At 36.0% G+C, this 23,302-nt stretch overlaps 1 protein-coding gene across 21 annotated transcripts in view; it reads right to left on the reverse strand.

The window, feature by feature from the left end:
* Positions 1-23,302, reverse strand: part of NRXN1 (neurexin 1) — a 1,404,735-nt gene that overhangs the window by 970,513 nt on the left and 410,920 nt on the right. The window lies entirely within an intron of this gene.

Below are 23,302 nucleotides of genomic sequence, written 5' to 3' on the forward strand. Positions count from 1 at the left end.
AGGTAGAAGGTTAGTGAGTACCCTTAATAGTTTATTTTCTAATACCACAACCAGAATATATTTTTAAAAACTGAATATTATTTTTCACGTATATGTATTCCCAGGCCCAAACATGTCCCTACTCATTTTTCACTCTCCTGAAAACCCAGAGAACCAATTCAGTACCATGTACCCCATAAATTAACATAGAGAAGTTGTTGTCACAGGAAAATCATTATTCTCATCATATCTCTTCCATAATATATGCACAGAGGCCAAAGGAATATGCTGGGATTCTGTTGTTCACCTCAAGGACTTTTTATCAGCTCTTTGCCTCCTCATGTTTATGAAACACTATTTCTTTGTTCAGAGAACAAGGTGAAGTGGTAGTTGAATAACCTTGACCTTTTTTTTTTCCTATTGGCAAGCAGAAATTATTCCTCAAAGAAACTAAATTTCCATACTTAAAAAAACTGGTTGTCTGAACTAAGATGCTTTTATCCCATGCTAGTCACATGTATATGCATTGGAACATATCCAACAAATTGATGATGTGATGCTCCTATCAATGATATTACTCCTCCCACAGGGGAGATAGTAATTCATAAATCTCACCATAGTGCAATATTTAGAAGTGATTTATTGATATGTCAATCACAACATTGTGATAGCCAATAAACAGTAAGCAAGTTAATTGAAATCTCAGTGGGATTTATAGGAGTTAATTTTACTGGCTACAGGCGAATTTAAATGGTGATGGTTAAGGCTGTGGTCAATGAGAACAGTTGATTAGTGTATGCAATTAATGAGGCTGAGGCCATAAATAAGATCTCCACAATGACCAACTAGTTACTGTATTCTGAGAATACACTCCTTGCTTTGATAAGCGTTCACTAGCTGGATAGCTCAATGCAAAATCATCAATTCAAGTTAGAGAAAAACTACAAGGACAGGGTGCCATGAGTAGTATTTTGTATATTAAACACAGTCTATTTTTTTGTTGTTGTTGAAAACTCCATACAACCTCAACCTTTAGCAGCATAATGAACCATCAAAGGAACCTTAAGTCGCACTTAGATATCTTCATCCTACAGTGTTCACATATCGCATTTAAAAAAAAAAAAGGGAATTTCACCAGAGAATATTGGCAGCATTCTGAAACTTGTGGTGCTGAACTTCCCTGGCTTATTATGGCTAAATGATGTAGAAGAAAACTATTTTAAGTTTCATGCTTTGATTGGTACATGTTAACGCTCCAGTGTTCAAGCAACACTTTTTAGCATTTGACAGTGTTATGATTTGGTGTCAGGACTGTGGCAGAGAGAAAAAGAGTGCATCACAGTGACATATATCATTGTTCTCATTATTAACGGATAACATGCTCATATTTCAGTAAGCTGACATAACTTGTCACATTTAGTAGCCGTTGCTATGCATGAGTACGGTCCAAGCAGACACAATGAAAGATCACAGAATCCTATGTCATGTTGTAAAGTTCGGAAAGAAAACATGGGCAATCTCAGTAAGCTGAAGTCTTTAAATGAGAAATATATTGTTAAAGTCTTTAATTAGCATGTATGGCAATATATGTTCTCATTAATACATAATGGGATCATAAAGCAATGTAGCATTGTCTTCTGTAGTTGGTGGAAATCAATCTTATTGCTCTGTCACACACGCACACACACACACACATACACACACACACACACACACACACACACACACACACACACACACACACACATATATAAAGATTCAATGACCTCTGAATGGCCAAATAGCTTCCCCCCAAGTCTTTCTTGATCTATCTGCTGTATTTGAATTCTAGATTTTCTCTCCTCTCTGTGTTTTAAAGATACCACTGTCTCTTGGTTCTCCTCCTATTTTTCCAATCCCTCCTTCTCAGTCTTCTTATCATCTCTACCATATTCACTACATTTAGGTGTTTCCCAAGTTTCTGTTCTAAGCTCTCTTCTCTTTATATATACATTCTCTTCTATAGATGATCTCATCAGTTCCCATGGGTTTAATTGATATCCTAGTGAATACTACTCATATATACATCCAGATTTGTGTATGTATGTGTGTAAATACACCTGGTAATATGTACACACATGTATGCAAATGAATGTATACATACACACATATAAACATCAGGATGTGTATCTCTATCTCTGTCTCTATGTGTCTATGCATACACACATGTGTGTATATACACAAATAGATATTACATGCACACACAACAGACATAATATACATACCTGTGTGTGTATATATTATGCATACGTGCATTTGTATACATATGTATACATGTAATGTCTGCAGCTTCATTCTCTATCTTGAGTTTTAATCTCAAAACACCAATTACCTGTTGGACATTCCAAATACAATGTCCTGGAACCATCTCAAACTAATCATGTCCTTATAGAACTTATAGAAATTGATAATGAATGTCTTTTATTCCTACCATCTAAGGTTTGATTTACTCAATAGATTCTTTCTATTTTGTCTTATTATGTGTATTGGAAAATGTCCTGCCTCGTGAGTTTGGTTTTTTTTTAATATTAAAACAGAAAACATTTTATCCTAGACATTTTTTTGGAAAAATATTCAAATATCAATTTCTTGATTACTTGTTGAGAGGAGTTTAGAACAGATCACAAAATAGTAGATGCTGAACCTTCCCAGTTTTTTTTTAATTTAAAATTCAATTAAATAACAAAAGCATCCAAAAAAAGAAAGATACACATTTGTTTTACAATACATGGTTTTTCAAGAATTATTCTAAATTAGAGGGTTTGCTGCTAGCTACTTTGGTTTGATTTCTTTGTAAAATATGAGAGAAATAGACACCCTTTTTAATATTTGATTGAGGATTTAAAAAATAGAACCATCTTCCTATCTTGGCTTCCATGATATTAAGTTAGTTTTCCTCCTGTTGCTCCTAATTTCTCCTTCTCTGCTTCTTTTGTTGATTCTGCTTCCTCCTTCTATTCTCTAAGTGTTATCAGTTTCTGAGGTTCAATTTTTGGCCTTCTAACCTTTTCTCTAAATACTCTTCACTTTGAGATATGCATCTATTCTTACAGGTCATCAGCTCTGAAAGATATATTCATTTTTTATTTCTTCACATAAGGATTTAATTTCTCTTTTGAACCATTCTGAAATTTCTCATTTTTATTCCATGCTCTTTTGTTATCCTATATTATTTTCTGATTTGCTTTTCTTTATCCTGAACTATTTAGTAAAAGATCTGGATATTCTTTGTGGATTTGGTACTCATGTTTCCTCACAGTTTTAGGATCTTTTTTTTTTACTTCTCTGATTGCGCTCTGCACTTTTATTGAGTTTTCTTTTTTCTTCAAGTACTGAGTGTTTCATTCTTTTATTCCTTATTCTTTATATTCTGTTGTCATTTATGTTGTCTCCTCCCCTTCACTAGGGGCTATACCTCCTCATATCCAGTTTGTCACTAAAACCTGTCATTTTTTCCCCTTTTAAAAGATTCTCAGATCTATGCCTCATTATTCATTCAGACTGACTAATGTTAAATAATAATCCTTTCATGTCTAGCCTGAGAAAATAGCATCCCAGCTGACTACTCTGTTTCTACGCTCTCTTCCCTCTAATTTGACCTGTACATTGTCACTTCACTATTTTTTTCCTAAAACCACCTTCCACTGAATGACTTCCACAGTCAACAAGTTTCAACAACTCCCTATTGTCTCAATCTTGAAAGTTTACTCAGTTCTCTTATCTCTGAGACAAGTGAAGTGCTTGAAAATTTATCCTAGTGAGTCACCTAAAGGTTCATTTTCCAGCTCCATGTCCATCCTTGTTTTTTTCCCAAGTCCCCTTATGGTTTATACACTTTAACTTGTGCTAGGGGTTATTATTTATCTTACTCTGTATAAAACTATCTCCTTTACTTCTCTTCATTCCCTCCCTTTTTCCTATGGTTTATACACTTTAACTTGTGCTAGGGGTTATTATTTATCTTACTCTGTATAAAACTATCTCCTTTACTTCTCTTCATTCCCTCCCTTTTTCCATCTCCTTGCCTTATATTGCACTTTCTTCTCTTCCCTCCCTTTCCCTTCCCTTCTCTTCCTAAGAAATTTCTAGTTACCCTTGACCTTATGACCACAGTTGATATCATTATTCTACTTTGTCCACACATCAATTTTGTTAAAACAATCAGAATAATATATCAACTGAGGAGGAAAAACTTATAGAGTGTTAACTAAGTCCAGGCACTGTGCTAAGCACTTTACAAATATTATCTGTTTTTACTTTCACAACAGCTCTGTGAGGTAGGTGCTGTTATCTCCATTTTACAGTTGAGGAAACTGAGACTAATAGAGGTTCAATGCTTTGCTAGGGTCATATACCTAGTTGGTGTCTGAGGCTGAATTTGAACTCATCTGCCTGTTTCAAGGTCTAGGACTTGATCCATGGAGACACATAGCTGTTTGGTTTGCATAGGTGAATGAAAGGATTTATTATATTGCCCCCATGCAGTAATTTTTCTTTATTTTCTGTAATTTCTCGTGTTTTTCGGGCAGTGACAAATCACCAAAAGCACTTTCTTAGCCAAATCCTAGAGTTCTTTCCAAAGTCAATGAATCAGGTGATTTCTTCAGACCCTAAGCTTTGGGAGTTGCTCACTGGAGCAATAGGAAAGGAGTAGTAGATTTGAGAATACTTTAAAGTGCTACTTAAATATCAGATATCATCCTTTAAGCTCTACGAGGGTAGAGGCTTAATCTTATTTGCATATTGTATTTTACCCAGTGCCTAGCACAGTGATTTGAATGTAGTTGGCACTTAAACTTCTGTTCCAGAATGTGTTGAAATAACTCTACTAACTGGTACTTAAAAAGAACTCCCTAAACTCGAGTTGCATTCAGGTTTTATTTATAAACACAGAGGCTTCCTAGAGCAGCAAAATTACTATTGTTTCAATATACAGAATGTGGTTGTTTATTGTCTAACACAATACAAAATGGACATGACATACAGAGCCCATTTTTAGCAATCTTCTTTATTTCAGGCTTAGAACTACTTAAAAAAAATATTTCCCTTTAGGTACCAAATTGTGTACTGACAGCAAAGCCCTCTGTAATACAAACACTCTCAGGTTAAAATTGGTATAAACTACAATAGCAAGATATTGTTATACAGTTATCCCCAAAATTTAATGTCAGAAGAAAACACTGGAATTTTACCTGCTAAAAACATAAATTATTTGTTTGTATTCTTTGAAGGTACATTGTTGATCAGCTTTTTTTTAAAGCATTTGTAAACCTAGCTAATTAATGGGTTGTCAATAATTTCCAATGTCTCTCCAACATTTATTTCAAATATACTTTACTTTCTTCCTTTAAAATGTATAAGGCAAGGGCAGCTAGGTGGCTCAGCAGATAGAGCACTGGCCCTGGATTCAGGAGGACTTGAGTTCAAAAGATGCCTCAGACACATAACACTTACTAGCTGTGTGACCCTGGGCAAGTCACTTAACCCCATTGGCTGGCCAAAAAACAAACAAACAAACAAACAAACAAACAAACAAACAAAAAACAACCACAACAAAACAGAATGTATAAGGCAAAGACAGAAAAGAAAGAAAAATAGAAAACAAAGTAAAAGAAAATTAGAGATTGGAAGAAAGAGAAAGAAATAAAAAAACTTAAAAGTAAAATGAGAGGAAGAAAAGAGGAGAGGAAGAAAGGAAGAATGAAAAAGAGAAGAAAGAAGGAAGGGAAGAAGGAGGAAAGAAAGGGGGAAAAGGAGGGGAAAGAGGGAGGGAAAGAAGGAAGGAAGGAAGGTTTTCCTTCACCCATAGAAAAAAACACCATTCGTAGTCCACAAAATTCATGAATTCTGAACTGCATTTCTTCAAAAGACCACATTTTATTTTTCTTCTTCTTTTTTAATATAGGGCCAGTGGTGTTATGTACAGTGTTCTGGAAAAGGATAAGGAGACTCAATTGACAACCCCTTTTCCTAGGCAACATCTCTCAGAATTTTTTTTATTAAGTCACCGATAAAGCATTATGCTGACTGAATCTCACTGAAAAAGAGGTGGTAACTTGCCACCAATTTGGTATACAGAATGATATGTATGTACTTTGGATTTTTAAAAGCTTGATAGGAAAAAAAATCTCAATACAAAATGTACATCTATGAAAAAGACTTCAATAAATTTGTAATATGATTTTTAATGACAATCTTTAATATAAAAACAGAAACAAATTCCTGAGAACAGGACAAAATTGGAAGGGGAGGAGGAAGGAAACAAAAGACAAAAACATTCAACTGATAATGAAACACCTTCATATTTCCTGTATCTGAGACTTTGTTCAAGCTCTTCTTCTTGGAAAACCTTTCTCCAATTTCTGCCTACCCCCTTCCAGTTTATGCTTCAAGATCTAGCTTAATTATCACTACCTTTTTCTAGCCTTTCTAGATCTCTCAATGAAACATAAACTCTTCTTTCTCTGAGCTCCTGTAACATATTATTTTTTACCTTTCTTATGGGTCTTACTACTTTCTGCTCTGTCACATAGCTCACATCATATAGCCTCAAGCCATATATATCATGCCTTGTTCATAGCAGGTACTCAATTTTTTTTTAGTTAATTATTTCAATATATTGTATCATAAGCCACTCCTTTTTCCCCCAGTAGAGAAATGAATGAATGCTGGTTGCCAATTCTAAATGCCCATTTGCAATTCTTTGCAAGCTATCCCAACAGCCCCAATGAAATGCTGGGATGTAAGCATGCCTTTTTATAAAACAACAAATTGTCAGTCAAGTTTAACTTTTTAACCTGTACCATTTATTGCTCAGAAGTCTGATAACAGCATATAAGCCTGACAAGCAAAACAAGATTGAAAGCATGATATTGTAAAAATGGAATTTTCTAGGGGTTCATAAGTATGTATTTGATTGCCTATTCTATGAATGATTTAGCACGAAAGTTAATACAATTCTGAGGTTTTCCCTTACACACAGGAAAAAAAACAATTATAGCCCACAAAATTCATGAATTTCTTCAAAAGAACAAATTTCCTCTTTTTATTTTTTAATATTGGGCCAGTGGTGTTATGAACACTGTTCTGGAAAAGAATAAGGAAACTCAATTGACAACCCTTTTCCCAGGCAGCAACTCTCAGAAGTTTTCAGTAAGTCATTGATAAAGCATTCTGTTTACTGAATCTCACTGAAAAAGAAGTGGTGACTTGCCACTAATTTGGTATATAGAATGGTATATACTTTGGATTTTCAAGGGCTTTATAGAAAAAAAAATCTCAAAACATACATCTGTCAAAATGACTTTTATAAATTTGTAATGTGGTTTTTAATGACAGCTTTTAATATAAAAATAGAAACAAATTCCAGAGGACAGGATAAAATTAGGTGAGAAATATTCAGCTTTCCTATGGCCCCATTACCCTGAATTCCTTGAGATTGCACTGAACTCTTGAGAGCAGGGATTGTTTAATTTTTTAGTTTTCTTTGAATTCTTAGTGCTTGGTGCCTGGAACATATTAGGCACTTTTAAAATGCTAGTTGAGTGACTGAATGACAGACTGATTTGAAGTCATAAGGCCAGCAGGAAAGAATGGAAAGGTTATAGGGAAGACAAAAACAAAGTCAGTGAAGGAGCCCAAAATGGAGAAAGAGAAGAGAAAATGATGGGAGATGAATGATGACTGAATGATCATTCTTCATCAATTCATTTCAATTCAACAAGGAATGTACAACTACTATGGCACAGAATAGGTTTTAATAAAAGTTTATTGATTGACTGTCCAAGGTGCTGGAGATACAAAGACAGAAATAAGACAATCCTTTCAAATACAGCAATTTACTAGATAAAGAGGAAGAGCAGAAATTGGTCATGGTCATAAGTCACTACCAAATTGAACAATGCATCATCTGTCCAGGTTTGAAAAAAAATGGGAGGGGAGGTACAAGGAGGTAAGGAAAAGGAGGAAAGGAGGAAAGAGTAAGAGGAGAGGGAGGAGGGGGCAGAAGAGGCAGAGGATGTAGTTCTATTAACAGAAAGCCACCTTCTTCAATCCAGTTACATGCCATACTCCTGTTTTTTTCTTTTCCTGAGTCCCATAAGTTTGGCCAGAGCTAGAGGTGGAAAGGTGGGGTGGAAATAGGATGTGACATTATTTTTCCTTTCTTCTTAAATAGCCAGAATATAAGAAAATCAACTGATAATGGTGGTGCCAGGAAATAGGCTCCCCTGTGTCACTACACAGCAATACCAAGGCAGAGTTACATCTTACATTTTAAAAGAGCACAGCTTGGCTGTGGGTGCTTGACCATCTACATAATATAGGAGCAAATGGCAAGATGTGCTGAGTAATTGGTTTCAAGAACTCATATTCATGTGAGTTCAGAGCACATTTCTGCCCTGAAGCACTCTTATCCTAAGTGTCATCTCATAGTGCAGAGAGTATTCTATAGCATTGAGCAGTGCTGTTTAAAACTATAATTTCAGTGGCCCAAGTGGTCCAATTGAAGAAGATAAAATATGTTAAGGACTTTCCTGACTCTATCTCCCACAAACATACACACACAAATTAGCTCCCCAAACCCTTTTTTAACTCCACTCATAGGAATCATTTGACAACTCTGCTCCCTGAATTATCCATAGGAAATGATTGCCTTCCTCATCAGGTGCCTCAGATAAATGATGTCTTTAGCTCCCAGTTAAACTTATGGGGCTCCTCAGCTAACCTCCCTGACCTGTCATGACATTTTTCTAAAGACACTTTCTTTAAACCTTCAAAAGCCAATGATTATATCCTAGATGTAGGCATGACAGAAATCTATAATGGCTACACTCTCTTTGAAGGCAAATATATGGAAGCTTTACAGATGTAGGAAAAGTCATACATAGTCAGCTTCATACACTAAGCCATCTTTAGAAGAGGAGTGCCATAGCTTAAAAATCGACAGAATATGAATGAGAGATCTTCTCTTTTAAGGGGGAAAAACAGCCTCCTGAGATGACAAAGCTGACCTTGGCCATAAATCCTATAAACATGTAAATCATTGTAGAATATGCACATAGAAATGTTTGTTTTTTTTAAATGTTCTATGCTTAGTACTTTTTAACTTCACTCACAGAGGTAACCACTTCATACTAGTCATGCACCTTGAAAGCATCGATTGATGAAAGAAATAAATGCAGTAAAGTAAAATCTGCTTAAAACAAATTAGGATTTAACGAAATTTCATCTCTGAAAGAAAAAGCATTTTTAAACCACTTCCAGTTTTGTTTTTATTGCTTTAGGGAAGGTAGAAATATCTTCTTTCCCTAAATAAGAATGGCAATACAAATAGCTATATTTTTTCCCCACTGAAATGCTTTTGCAGAGAATGATAATGTGCTTTATTTTCCCTTTTAAACTAAGCTAGTGTTAACCTCTTCCACACTGCTGAGCCATTCTGCATTATCTATACGAGACTTGCTGGATAAAAGCTTGATACTGAAGAACTTAACCTGTGAAATCAAACTCTCACTCTATTCTCTTCTCCCCTGCTACAAAAAAAAGTATATTCTCATTGGCAGTAACCAAGGGACAAGTTAAACCCCATTTTAAACTAATACCCCAAATGCTTCCTATTTCAACTATCACACATGTCCAATTGTCTGCTTTTTATAAAGGAAAAGCACAACACTGAGAGGCAACACTGTGACCAAAACTTAACAAGGTTAGATCATTTTGAAGTTATCTGACAGCTACTATATAATTTACACACACACACACACACACACACACACACACACACACACACACATATATATACATATGTATATAGATGTTATGTATATGTATGTATGTGTGTATATGTATGTATACACATTACAGAAACTCTTCTGGATTACATTATGTGAATGATTTTCCACTAGAAGAAAGACTGGCCACAATCATGTCAACAAATTTTCAACATGCCTTTCTTTTCTCTTTCTGTTCTTTTCTGTTCTTTTCTTTTTTTTCTGTTACTTTGTGACAGGCAATAGTATGATGGCATTATAAGGTAAAGGTAATTTTCTATCATTTGTTACAGTTGTGTCTTTTCAAGGTCAAAGCACATCTGTATAATAATATATATTATACAATAATATATGACTACAATATCATATATAATATATGTTATAGAATATTATATCATACTATTATGCATATGCTATATTGTCATATAATATATTATAATACAACAATATAAAATATGGTATAATTTACAATAATAAGCAATTACCTCCCAGATAAAATAGAAACTCTTTTTTAAAAAAGATTCCTTTATAACCTGGACCCTTCTAGTCTTCTTACACTTATTCCTCTGCATTTACTCTGCAATCCAGAAATATGATGTACTTGTTCTCCACGGTTTGACTCTGGGACTCTTCACTGGCTGTCCCACATGACTGGAGAACTGTCTTCTTACCTCTGACTTCACTGAACTCCTTTAAGATTTAATTTAAATATTATCTTCTGTACTGGTCTCTCTCAGTGTTAGTACCTTCCTGAGATTACCTTATATTTACAATGTAGATACATTTTGCACGTACATAGTTATTTGTATGTTGTCTCCCCCATTAGAATGTGAGCTCCTTGAGGGCAGGGACCCTGTTCTTGTCTTTCTTTATATCTTCAGAATTTATTGGTGAATAACACAGGAATTAATATTTGTTATCTAAATGACTTGTGTATTTATGTCTATATACGAATATGTATACAGATGGACACATGTATGCATATAGACATATATAGATATTCATGAATACTAATGTATACAGATATGTTTGTACACATACATGTAATATCTACTCCATTGATGCCTATAACAGAGACAGGCTTTCCTTCCAAAAATGAATTATTAATTTATTTAAAACATATTTCTTGAGTATCTTCTTTAAAAAGCATTGACCTGGAGGCAAAGGAAATTCTAAAGAAAAAATTGGTCCTTGTACTCTAGTAGTTTGCAATGTAGTTGGAAGATAAGACCTATTATATCCAAATATATTGTGGAAGAGAATTTTAAGGTTGGCAGAGTAGTTTCCTTACAACAAGCAATAGAGGTGCATAATATAGGTATTAACATCCTCATTTTTTTTTCAGATGGGTAAATGAGATTGAGAAATTAAATAACTCACCTATCATTACAAAAGATTGTAAGAGGATTTGAGCCAAAGTATTCTGACTTCAATATCAGTGTCCTAACCATTACAGAACACTGCCTCTCAAGTAAAGCTAAAGCAAGATATTCCATTCAATACTTCATAATTTAGTGTATGCCCAAGATACTATGTTTGATACTGGGAAGTACAAAGATTATTTTTAAAGGAAAATTTCTTGTTCCCAGAGAGCTTATTTTCCTCTGAGTAATGCAAATATATAGTGAAAAAAGTTTAGTTGTTATAGGATCAAGAACTTTTTGATCTGGAAGGGACCTCAGAGATCAGGTAAGCTAACATGTTTAGGGGCATGGAAGAGAACTCAGTGCTCAAAATTATGTATCCAGTTAGTGGCCATGCAGCTTTTGTTTAAAGTCTCTACTCCCTTCTAAGGCAGACTGTCCACTCTTAGAAGGCTCTAACTATTAAAAAGCTTTTGCTTATATCAAATTTTACTTTGCCTCTTTACAACTCCAAATTCTGTACTTTGGGGCCAAACAAAACTAGTCTAATCCCTCTTTCTTGATTCTTGAAAACAACTGTCATGTTCCTACTAAGTCTCCTCTTTTCCAAGTTAACCATCCCCAACTCCTTCTCATGATTTTCATGTGGCGTGGACTTGAGGCCCTTGGCCATCCTTTTTACCCTCCCCTGGATGCTGTTAATCTTACAATTGTACTTACTAAACTTTGGTACCTAAAACTAAACACAGCACTTGAGATGGGCTCTGACCATCAGAATAGCATGGCAATCATACTATTCCTGGAAGGCATACCTCTTAATGAAGCCCAAGATGGCTTTGGTTTGGGGCTATCCTCTTACACTGTTGACTCATGTTGAACTATCATCTATTAAAAATTCCAAAGCCTTTTAAAAAAATTAAACCGCTACCATGTCTCCTCATTTTATATTGTAGGAAGTTGATTTTTTTGAACCAAAATGAAAGAATTTGCATTTATTCATATACATCTAATTTATTCATATTCATCTAATCAGATTCATCCCAGTGTTCCAACCTACTAAATTGTTTTGGATCCTGACTATCTAGTATCATGTCTACTGATATCTTACAGGAGGAAGAGATGATAACAAATCATATCTCCACATCTCTTTAATATATACAACCCTAGGAAGGAGCAAGTGTTGTTACTTCCCTAGTTGAAGTAAAAGTCACATACAACAGTTGTGTGGTAGTACGGAAAGCACCAACCCCACAGGCCACAGGTGACTCACAAAACTCCAGATTAAAATGGAGTTCCTATCTGATTTTAATGTGTGGATATATTAATAAAAAAGGAAATATAAAAACATGTGTGGTTTTCTAAGTCAGTAGGTAGCCCACATGAATCCTTATGTGTATTTTAGTAGTCCTCATTTCTATTTGAGTTTGATCCCACTCTTCTAGTGCAGACAAGCTCACACAGAGGAGGGCCTAAACTCAAATACATGATCTTATTACTTATTAATTAAGCATCTACTCTAGATGCAAAGTAGGTAGAAAGCAATCTGAGTACAGGTGCAAGTATCTCTACTTAAATGGCAGAGCCAAACACTAAAGTCAATTTCTCTGACTCCATATCCAGGGCCCAGTCCACTATGCCAGTGGGGTCAAACTCAAACAGAAATAAACTATACATAAAGATGTCTGCAGTCCATATAAAGAATTAGAAAACCATACAGGTTTATATATTTCTATTATTTTCATTATTATTATTACTATTATTAATACATTCACACATTAAAATCAGACAGGTACTCCATTTTAATCTGGTTTGAGATGCATTCAGGAGTGTTGAGTAACAATAGCTAGATATAGCTATGGTACAGTGGAAAGTATACTGAGTGGGGACTCAAAAGACCCAAATTGTAATCCTTTATCAATTAATAAGTTATCAGGATGAGTTATCAGTCAGTTGATAAGCATTTATAAGCACCTATTAAGTGTGCTAAGCACTGAGGAAACAAAGGGAAACAAGCAAACAACAAAACCCAAATAAACAAACAAAAAACAACTCAGTCCCTACTCACAAATCTAAAGGTCTAATGGGAAAGGCAGACTCTGTACAAGGCAGGTTGGTGGTATAGTGTATAGAGTTTTGACCTTGAAGCCAAGAAGATCTGGGTTCAGATCCTGCCTCAAACACTAACTATATGACCCTGGATAAGTCAATTTCTGTTTGCCTGAATTTCCCATCACTAGTCCAAACCCTTTGGGAGCTCCTTTGGAATTGCCTTCAGAGCCTGTTTGACAACCATAAGAGAAAACTAATGTCATTGGTTTTTCACTCCTAACCTATGATCCTGAATGACCCCATTGATTCTTGATCATTCACAAGTGCTTTGCTTTCAAAAGGGCAATGATTTGCTGCCATTTATTTAAAAGAATGTTATTTGAACTCTGAAGTCAATTTTTATCGTGACTTACATATGAATTTGTAATATAAATTAAAATGAATGTAATCTTTTCCTGAATACTTGGAGAATTTCTAAGCAATGCCCTAAGTAAGTCATTAAATATTCTACAATCCAAAATCCTTCCTCTCCCCTCAGATTTAGTCCATCTTTTTTTCTAGAGCACACCTGTCCCTCAAATGTCTTAGCAGCTTCAAGAATGAAGGTTCTGTGACTAAAGACCTGGACCTCTCCTGGATGTGAAGATCTGTAAATTATTCCTAAGGAAGAATATTCCAACTTAGTTGTTGACAAGATTAGGTACAAACCATGCATTTTTGTCTAGAGACAAGTGTTTTAAGAGAGATAAAGAGGGAGGGGTGTTCTACCCCAGGGTACTGATTATGTGACAAGTCTGCATGCTCAAGCAAGAAAATGTTTTATAGAAGAAAGCCAATTACATCAATAAAGGCTCACACAGTAATTTAAGAGACTTTTTACCTCCTCATAGCTACTGAAATTCTCTTACTGGAGATTTGGCATCCTAGTAGTTATCCCAAAATACATCTAAGACAATGACCTTATCAAATAAAGCCTATTGTCCCACTATCACCCCTGAATAAATTGTTTTATAAGTCACCTTTTGTGTAACAATTGTTAGATTTCATGCAGTTGTTAAGGGGTTCAATTTCCCAGGCTTAATTTTGATTTATAACTACTGAAATTAAACCCGGCATTTCTGTTGCTTAAAAGAGTAGCTTTGATTCTGTGTATGTAGTACAAAGGCTATTTGCCAACATATTGTGTCAGTAACATTTTAATTTGTGTAAAGAAAAACAAGAGAGGCAGCATAATACACCATAGTGCTATGAGCTCTGGATTTGAGGTTGGAAGACCTGAATATGAGTTCTGATTTTCCCTCTTATTAGTTGAGTGGTCTTGAATAAGTTACTTAATCTCTATCAGACTCATCACATTTAAAATAGGTATATAATATATACTTTATCTACCTACCTGAGTTATTATGAGGACCAAATAAGGTAAGACTTCAGAAAAAGTCAAAGGAAATACAATTTGCATGTTTATTTTTTAGTTTGGACCCATGATTTCACTGGTAAAGAGAACTCCCAGGTGAGGAATCTTGAACTCTCAATGCAGCTATTGTACTTGTTCTGTAACTTATAATCTTAGACAATTTCCTGGGACATTAAGAGGCTGATTCTCAACCCTAGCTTCGGGTCACTTCCACCAATTTGTGCAAGACTTAGGACTTGATCTTAGGTTTTACTGACTCCAAGACTTCCTCATTTTCTCCTCCAAGAGAGACTGCCTCTCCCTTTCCATACACATACATATATATCTATGTATCTACCTATCTACATCTCTATCTATCTATCTATCTATCTATCTATCTATCTATCTATCTATCTGTTTGTCTGTCTGTCTGTCTGTCTGTCTGTCTGTCTGTCTATCTATCTATCTTGGTATCCTGAAGTTCCTAGAGAAATACCAGGAGTGTTAGAAGCAAAGACAAAATGAGGAACTGGGAAAGTGGCTTAAGTACTAGGAATATAACATTTCATCAGCAATTTATCCTTTTCACTGGATCCAGATGGCTCAGGAAGAGAGATTGAGGCTGGTGACTTTGAACAGCCCTGTCTCACTTAAATCCAATTCACTTCTAAATCATGACATCACCTTCCCTTTGCCATGGTCTTCTTCAAGAATTAAGGACAAACAACAATTAACAATCTGTCAGTAGTAGTAACTGTTCCACTGGGGACCCAACTAGCCAGTTCCAGTTGAGCAACACAGTCCTTCCTTCCTTCCTTCCTTCCTTCCTTCCTTCCTTCCTTCCTTCCTTCCTTCCTTCCTTCCTTTCTTCTTTCCTTCCTTCCTTCCTTCCTTCCTTCCTTCCTTCCTTCCTTCCTTCCTTCCTTCCTTCCTTCCTTCCTTCCCTCCTCTCCCACTGTCCACATAGGGAATCATACCCTTACCTGAAGGTGCTTTATCTAAAGGAATATATATTTTGATAACTGACACCTTAACAAAGTATCTTGGAGTTTATGGGCTAGATTTCTTTTTTAAGGACCATGCCTTAAACCCAAATCATTCTGGCTATCATTGATTGGCCAACAATAGGTTCCAGCCCAACCCCGACTTGGTCACTGTTTATGTTCAGATGGCTCAGAGTGAATGTAAACAACAATTATTTTGGTTTTGGCCAGAAACCCAGAGAGTCTTCCCTTCCCAGATTTTTTTTTTTTACTTAAGTAAAAGAGGCCATTCTTTGCCTCATTTTTTATCTGCCCTTAATCATTGAATGGGTGTGGCCTCAGACCAACTAAGACCTGGGAGAGTTGTTGCTGTTTGTCCTTCCCTTCTTGAAAAGCACCATAACATCAGGAAGTGATGCCATGATTTGAAAGTGAATTGGATTTAAGTGAGAAAGGGCTGTGCAAAGTCAGCAGCCTCACTTTCTCCTCCAGAGGCATCTGGGTCCAATGGCAACAGATCAGGACATCTAGAGATGGCCCTGGATGTAGTGGTAGGCCTTAGTCTTTTTAAGTCAAGATTTTTCCAAGTTCTCAGTTTGTCTGAGGCAACATCCATTCAATTATTAAGACTGGGTAAGAAATGAGGCAAAGAATGGCCTCTTTTACTTAGTTTAAAAAAAAAATCAATCTGGGAGGAGAAGACTCTCAGGATTCCAGGCCAAAATATAACCAATTGCTATTCATACTTGCTTTGAGCCTTCCAGGCCCAAACAATGACCCAGTCAGTCAGAGTTGGGCTGGGACCTATTGTTGGCTAATCAATGACAGCCAGAGTGATTTGGGTTAAAGGCCTGTTCCTTAAGAAAGAAATCTTGCCAGTAAATCCCAAGATATGTTGAGACCTGTCAGCAATCCAAATTTACATTCCTTTGGGGAGAGCACTTGCAGGTAAGGGTATGAAACCCTATGCGGACAGAGGGGGGAGAAGGTGGGAAGGGTAGGGAAAGAAAAGAGAATGGGAAGGGAAAGGGGAAGGAGAAGAGAGAAGGAAAGTCCTCAATTTAAAAAGGGCAAGGTCTCCCACTCCATCCAGGGCCATCTGCTGTCATCTTGTTCTTTATCTCGCCAATGGACCTCGATGGCTTGGGAGGAAAGAGTGACACTGGTGAGTTTGTACAGCCCTGTCTCCCTTAAATCCAATTCACTTGCAAGTCATGACATCACCCTCCTGATGCCACAGTCTTTTTTGAGAATGAAGAACAAACAACAAAGTATGCTCAGAGCAGGCCCAATTATGAAGTAGTTCTAAGTTTCATGAAAGAGTCAGTACTGGGCTTCATTTCTGTGCCCTCTTTCCTCGGTGGACCTTCTATCTTAATTCTCTGGAAGCCCTTGCTTATCAAAACCTATTATCATACTATAGAGTAATTATATCATATCAATGATACCATTCTGTACAAGATACCTGAAATGACACTTAATGAGACTATTTCATTTGTAAGAGACTTTAGGAAGATCACTTTGATAGTTGTGTGGAAGATGGATTGGAGTAAGGAAAGTCTTGAGACAGGGAGAACAACTAGTAAGCTATTGACAAAGATAATCACGGCATCTGATAGGAGCAGAGGAGGTAGACAGTGATGAATACAAGGTAGGAAGTCACTGTCTCATATAAAGTACATCAGTAGACACCATAATGGTACAATGGAAAACAGGATAGATTTGAAATCAAAGAACCTGTGTTCAAATCCCAGGTCTTTTATTTACTAGAGACAAATCATTTAATCTCCTTTTGCCTCAGTTTCTTCCAATATAAAGTGAGGGGTTATATTAGATAACTTCTGAAGGGACCTTCCTGTTCTAAATCTATGACCCTATTAGGCACATTTCTGTTTCTGTTTTTGCTTATCCCATTCCCTAGAGCTTGGTCACCACCTCCTATAGAATGTAATCTTATCAATTATTCTTCCTGGCTTGATTCAAGCCTCACCTCCTTCATGAGGCCTTTTCTTTTCACTCTAGACTTAAGAGATCACTCCATTCTTTTGATCTCTTATACTGTTTAATGTTGGCATGAATCATTTGAAATTTACAGTTTACTTTCTTAAGTAGTTATTTTACTTTTAATACATAGATATCTTTTCAACTAGAAGATAACTTCTTGCAAACACCTCATACTTACTTGTATTCCTCATAGTTTATTTGTTTATTTGTTTGCTTGTTTATTTACTTATTTATTTATTTATTGCTTTTAGGCAATGGGGGTTAAGTGACTTGCCCAGGGTCACACAGCTAGTAAGTGTCAAGTGTTTGGAATGAGGCCGGATTTGAACTCAGGTCCTCCCGACTTCAGGGCCGGTGCTTTATCCACTACGCCACCTAGCTGCCCCAATTCCTCATACTTTTAAGAACAGGACTGTATATGTCAAAGCTGCAATATGAAACTTTCTTTTTAAACTTAGTTTCCAGTAAATTAACTACATTTTATGGTGAATAAAAGAAGCCAGAAGGAAGAGGAAAAACAAATCATGCTAAACTTTTAATAATGTCATAAGATTTCTACAAAATCAGTTCCATTTTGAAAGGTAACCAGCACCTGAAATCAGGCTGAGCTTCACATGATTTAGTTGTCAAAGTGATGAAGCATCTAATTTATAGGAAATCAGTATTAATTCAACTGAATTCTTTTGCCAGGCCAGTGAACAGAGATACTAGATGAATATTGTAGATGAAGAAAAAAATCACAAATAAGATTGCATTCTTGAAACAAATAATTCATATTTTTTCCTTTTGTTTTTTCCTTTTTTTTTTTTTGGTGAGGCATTTGGGGTTAAGTGTCTGAGGCTGGATTTGAACTCAGATCCTCCGACTCCAAGGCCAGAGCTCTATTCACTGCACCACCTAGCTGCCCCCACAATTCATATTTTTGTAAGATCAAATGTAAAGGGTATAAAACAGAATGGAAAAGATCAACCATCATCGAGGTATTTTAAATTTAAATAATCAGTTCACCTACGCCAATTAAACCAAAGATTTTTATGACTGCCACATTAGTAATAATAAATCAATATGAAAAAAATATTTCTTTGAAACCTTTACCCAGTAAATTAACAAAGCTCTAATGGGAGAAATCAAGATTCTCTCTCTCTCTCTGTATACACAAACACACACACACACACACACACGTGCGCGCAGATATATACATACATACACATATATACATACATGCAAATACATGTATGCTTTATATAACACACATATATGTATATATATTGCATGTGTATGTGTGTATTCACATCTGTATTTAAAGATATGTTTTTTTTTTCTTTGAAAGGAAAACTAAGATGGGGAAAAGTATGATCAAGTCAAAATAGTATTAGGCCTCCTTGCTCTTGCTATGTCCCTAGATGTCCTTTGAAAAGATTCTTTTCTCAACTAAGGGGGAGGGACAAAATGCAAACCCAAAAACAAAATAAAATTTATTTTTTTAAAAAAGGGAAAAATCGATTCCCTTACTTTGCCCAACACATTCAAATGGAAAGGATAGACTGAACAAGATATAGTCATAGCTGAGTGCCTTGGTCTTAGAACTAAATAAGAGAATAATAAAGAAATTGTTAAATCATGGAACAAGTACTCCATCCCACTCAAAGAATGTAGTATTTGTGGTCCTTAGTGGAAAGAAAGTCAGAATGGCAGAGAGAATAAAGAGCTGGCCTTAGTGTCCTGAAGACCCAGATTCAAGTCTTGCCACTGACACATTGCCTTTTATAACCTTAAGCAAGTGACTTAACTTCTCTCTGGCAACCAGTCAACTCACACTGTAAATTGCAGAGCAGGTGCTCATCTGCATCTGCAAGGCAATTTCCTAACTGGGTGGTCCCTAGACCAGTAAAATCACAGGGGAAAAGCAGCATTTCCCACCATAGTGAATAATACTTTCAACTCATACATCCCTTGTCACATAATTTTAGATGCTGATTACATGCTGCCTTCTCATTAGCACAATGGAAAATAACACAAGCTATTGAGTCAAAGGATCTGTGTTTGATTCCCACTTTTGATGTTTACTATATTTAAGTCTTTTGAAAAAAACACAACCTCTTGACACCTCTGCTTCTTCATTTGTAAAACCAAGAGCTTAGACTAGATGGTCATGGAGGTCCCTTCCAACTCTCGATCTAAGACTGTATTATATTTCTTATATTTCTTTTATGACTCCCAGAAGTCCTAGAGCAGTGCTGGGCCCCAAATAGGATAATAATGCTTTCTGATTTGACCTGAGTTCTTGTTCATACAGCATAACTTTAGAAGGGGTTTATGCATTAAATGGAATCTATAACATCTACTCTGTGGACTAGGAGTTCTTAACCTTCTTTTGTATTATGTACTCCATTAGCAGTTTGGTCCAACCTATTGACCCCTTCTCAGGGTAATGCTTTTAAATGCATAAAATAAATTATATAGCATTATAAAGGAAATCAATTATGTTGAAATAGTTATCCAAATATTATTTTTAAAGACAATTTCAAAGACCCTAGTTTGAGAACTAGTAGACCATTCTAAAAGAAAAATAGCAAAGGAACAAAAAAAAATTAGTTTAACAGACTAAGCAAAACACATCAGAAAATGTGTACTGTAACAAATGACTTGAATAGTTCAATTCTTTACTTCTAACACCAAAGAGCCATACAGTGGATTTTCCTAAGATATACAAAGGAAATGCTTAGAAATCTGCCTATGCCCATGAAATAGATTCAGGGCTCCTAGTGTACATTGAGGCTACTCTAGGTTCCAATTCTCAGGTTAAAAAATCAGACTGGTAAAAAAAAAGTTTTCTCTTATTCCCTTTCTTTTTCTTGTTTTTCCTCTAAAACCCATAAATAGTACAATAATATAATTATATGGTGTGTTCTTTTCTTATATAAGCTAACTTCTATCTGGAGAACTCACTAAGAAATAAGAATTTAAAAAAAAGAACTAGGGTCAGCATGTTTCCTTCTTTATTTGGACAGTCTCCCTATGGCAGCACATAATATCAAGGATTCATATTTGCTTACTGTCTGTTCTATAATTGCTCCCCAATGTTAAAAGCAAATACATGCAAATGTTTTCCAGATCCCTGAGTTATCTCTGACTGGTTGTCCCTGTCAAAATGGCTTTCTTTGTTTCTACCAATTTCTTCCTGTAAGGAAGCACGAAAAACAGCTAAATCTCAAAAGGGGGATGGGGAGGCGGCAACAACCTGGCGGGTGACATTTTCAAATGCTTTCCTAAAGCCTGCTACTAAGGTGAAGATTGTTTATTTCATTTAATTGTAAATAAGGTGGATTTTCTTGCAAAACAAGGCAATGATCACAGCTAAGTCTTTGCCAAGGACAAATAATTTTAAGAAGGTCTGTCACTGAGTACAGATGACTGTGCAGAAGAAAAATCGTACTTCTTTTTTAAAAAAATAAGCAGAAACAAAGATTCACCTGTCAAAAAAACACAAGAAATGTTTAATAGAGTTAGGTAACTGTTTTCTGCTGGCTGCAGTGATGCAGAGATATGAAGTGACTTAAGGGACACATACTTCTCCAAATAACCAGATGGAAATTGACTGAAAGGAACAGATTTATTTGAAAAGTTTCATTTTAGGAAGACAAAAAGAGAGTCAACATTATCTTCCAAGGGCTTGTCTGTATGTTATAATAATCATAGCCCCCATTTTTATACTATTTTATTGATTTTACAAAGCATTCTCCAAATATCAGTAATCATTTTCAGTTTGCAGATGGGGAAACTGATACTGAGAGCTCAAATGATTTGCCTATAATTGAATTTCTAGCCATCTCTTCAATATGCTGCTTAAACACTAGTCATCAATATCATGTCTCTACTACCACAACCTTGGACATCATCCATGGGACTCTGGCTCTTGTAGGTGAGCTTTTATTTTTATCTAGTTCAGAAGCAGGCCTTCATGACACTTCCAGGCCATCTCCACATTATAACACAATACACAAGTACCTCTCCTATTTTCCAGCTCCCCTTAATGTCTTCCACCATTATAATATAAGCTCCTTGGGGATGGTAACTGCCATGCTTGCTTGGCATCCTTGGCATATAGCATAGTGCCTCACACATAATAAGCACTTAATCAATATGTATACATATGTGGATATGTATATGTATGTGCTATCTATCTGTCAGTATAGAGTTAATAAACATCAAACCTGAGAAATTAACCTGTCTCTTGACTCTAACATTGATCATTCCTTTTACTATGTCTTTGTTGTTGTTCAGCACTTTCTGTTGTATATGATTCTTTGTGACCCCATTTGGAGTTTTCTTGGCAAAAATACTTAAATGGTTTGCCATTTCCTTCTCCAGGTCATTTTACTGATGAGGAAACTTGGGCATATAGGGTGAAATCACTTGCCCAGGATCACATAGCTAGTAAGTGTTTGAGGCCAGATTTGAACTCAGGAAAATGAGTCTTCCTAACTCTAGGCCCAGCACTCAATCTGCTATGCCACCGAGGTGCCCTTTTACTATCTCACCTCTTGCCATATTCAAAAATACAAATATTTGCAGGTAAGTAGTGGAATTAATGAATAGACAAATGTCTACAGAATCACTTAGTATCATGAGTCAATATTTTTTTAAAAAGAGACTTACAGAAATGCAAATAACCCTGATAGCTCTAACCAATTTTAAGTAATATTAAACAAAACAAGGAATTCCTTCGAAGTTACTTGTGAGAGATAGGACCTTTTAGAACTTTGCTTTAATGATTCCCTAGACTTAGGGATCACTTCACCTCTCCAGGCTTCAGTTTCATGGATGGAAGGAACTACAGAGGCCTTGTAATCTGACTCCATCCATTTATAGCTGAGGAAAAAGGAGAACAAGGTATTAAGAATTTGCTCAAGGTAATGCGGGTAGTAAGTTTCAGAGGCAGGTTTGAACCCATGTCTTCTGTTTGCAGTCAGAGCTCTTTCCAGTGCACTATTTTTCCAGTGCATTGCCATATGCAGAAGGAAAGAGTATTGACATATATCTGTGATGAATGAAAATGTCAAGAGACAGAGCTTCTGGGTAATTAATAATCAATTTATTAATTAGGTTAGCTGGCAATCAATAAATTGATAATCTGGTTTCTCTTGGTAACCAAAGATGCCAAGGGAAATCCTGAAATACCTTAAATCTCTTCTGAGAAAGAACTCCCCTGACAAGTGAAAATCAACCCTGCTCGGTGGACATTTAATGAGGAGGTGAGCTAAAAATCTTCAGCTCCTCCTGCTGATGAGGATGGGAGCTAGACCCCAAAAAGGAAAAACCCTGGACTTTCCCACACGGCCTAATCTCTGGAGTTCCCCTGAGGCTATGATCCCATCAACTGGCCTTTCATTGTGGCTACACCCAATCTCTGTAACCCCTAACCTAGCCTGGCCCTCCATTGTTTTACCTCCCTGCCATTTCCCATCCTTAATCCTATTGGCTCCATTCTCCCTTGGAGTTCTATTAACTCAGACTACTTGGCCACTCCTAGATCCCTCCCATAGTCTTTCTGTATATAAGGTCCATCTTGTCAAATCTTATAACCTAGGCACTGCTCTGAGTTTTACAATTTAGTCAATAGCTAACAGATGCTCAGATTACTTAAGAGTCTGGCTAATATGGCACATCTTTAATAAACCTTGTCTTTGGCTGAAAGAAGGCTTGGGTCAAATTCTTTCC

Source organism: Phascolarctos cinereus, unplaced genomic scaffold (genome assembly GCF_003287225.1).
Source record: "Phascolarctos cinereus isolate Bilbo 61053 unplaced genomic scaffold, phaCin_HiC Scaffold_2;HRSCAF=192, whole genome shotgun sequence".
In the NCBI taxonomy this organism is placed as follows: domain Eukaryota; kingdom Metazoa; phylum Chordata; class Mammalia; order Diprotodontia; family Phascolarctidae; genus Phascolarctos; species Phascolarctos cinereus.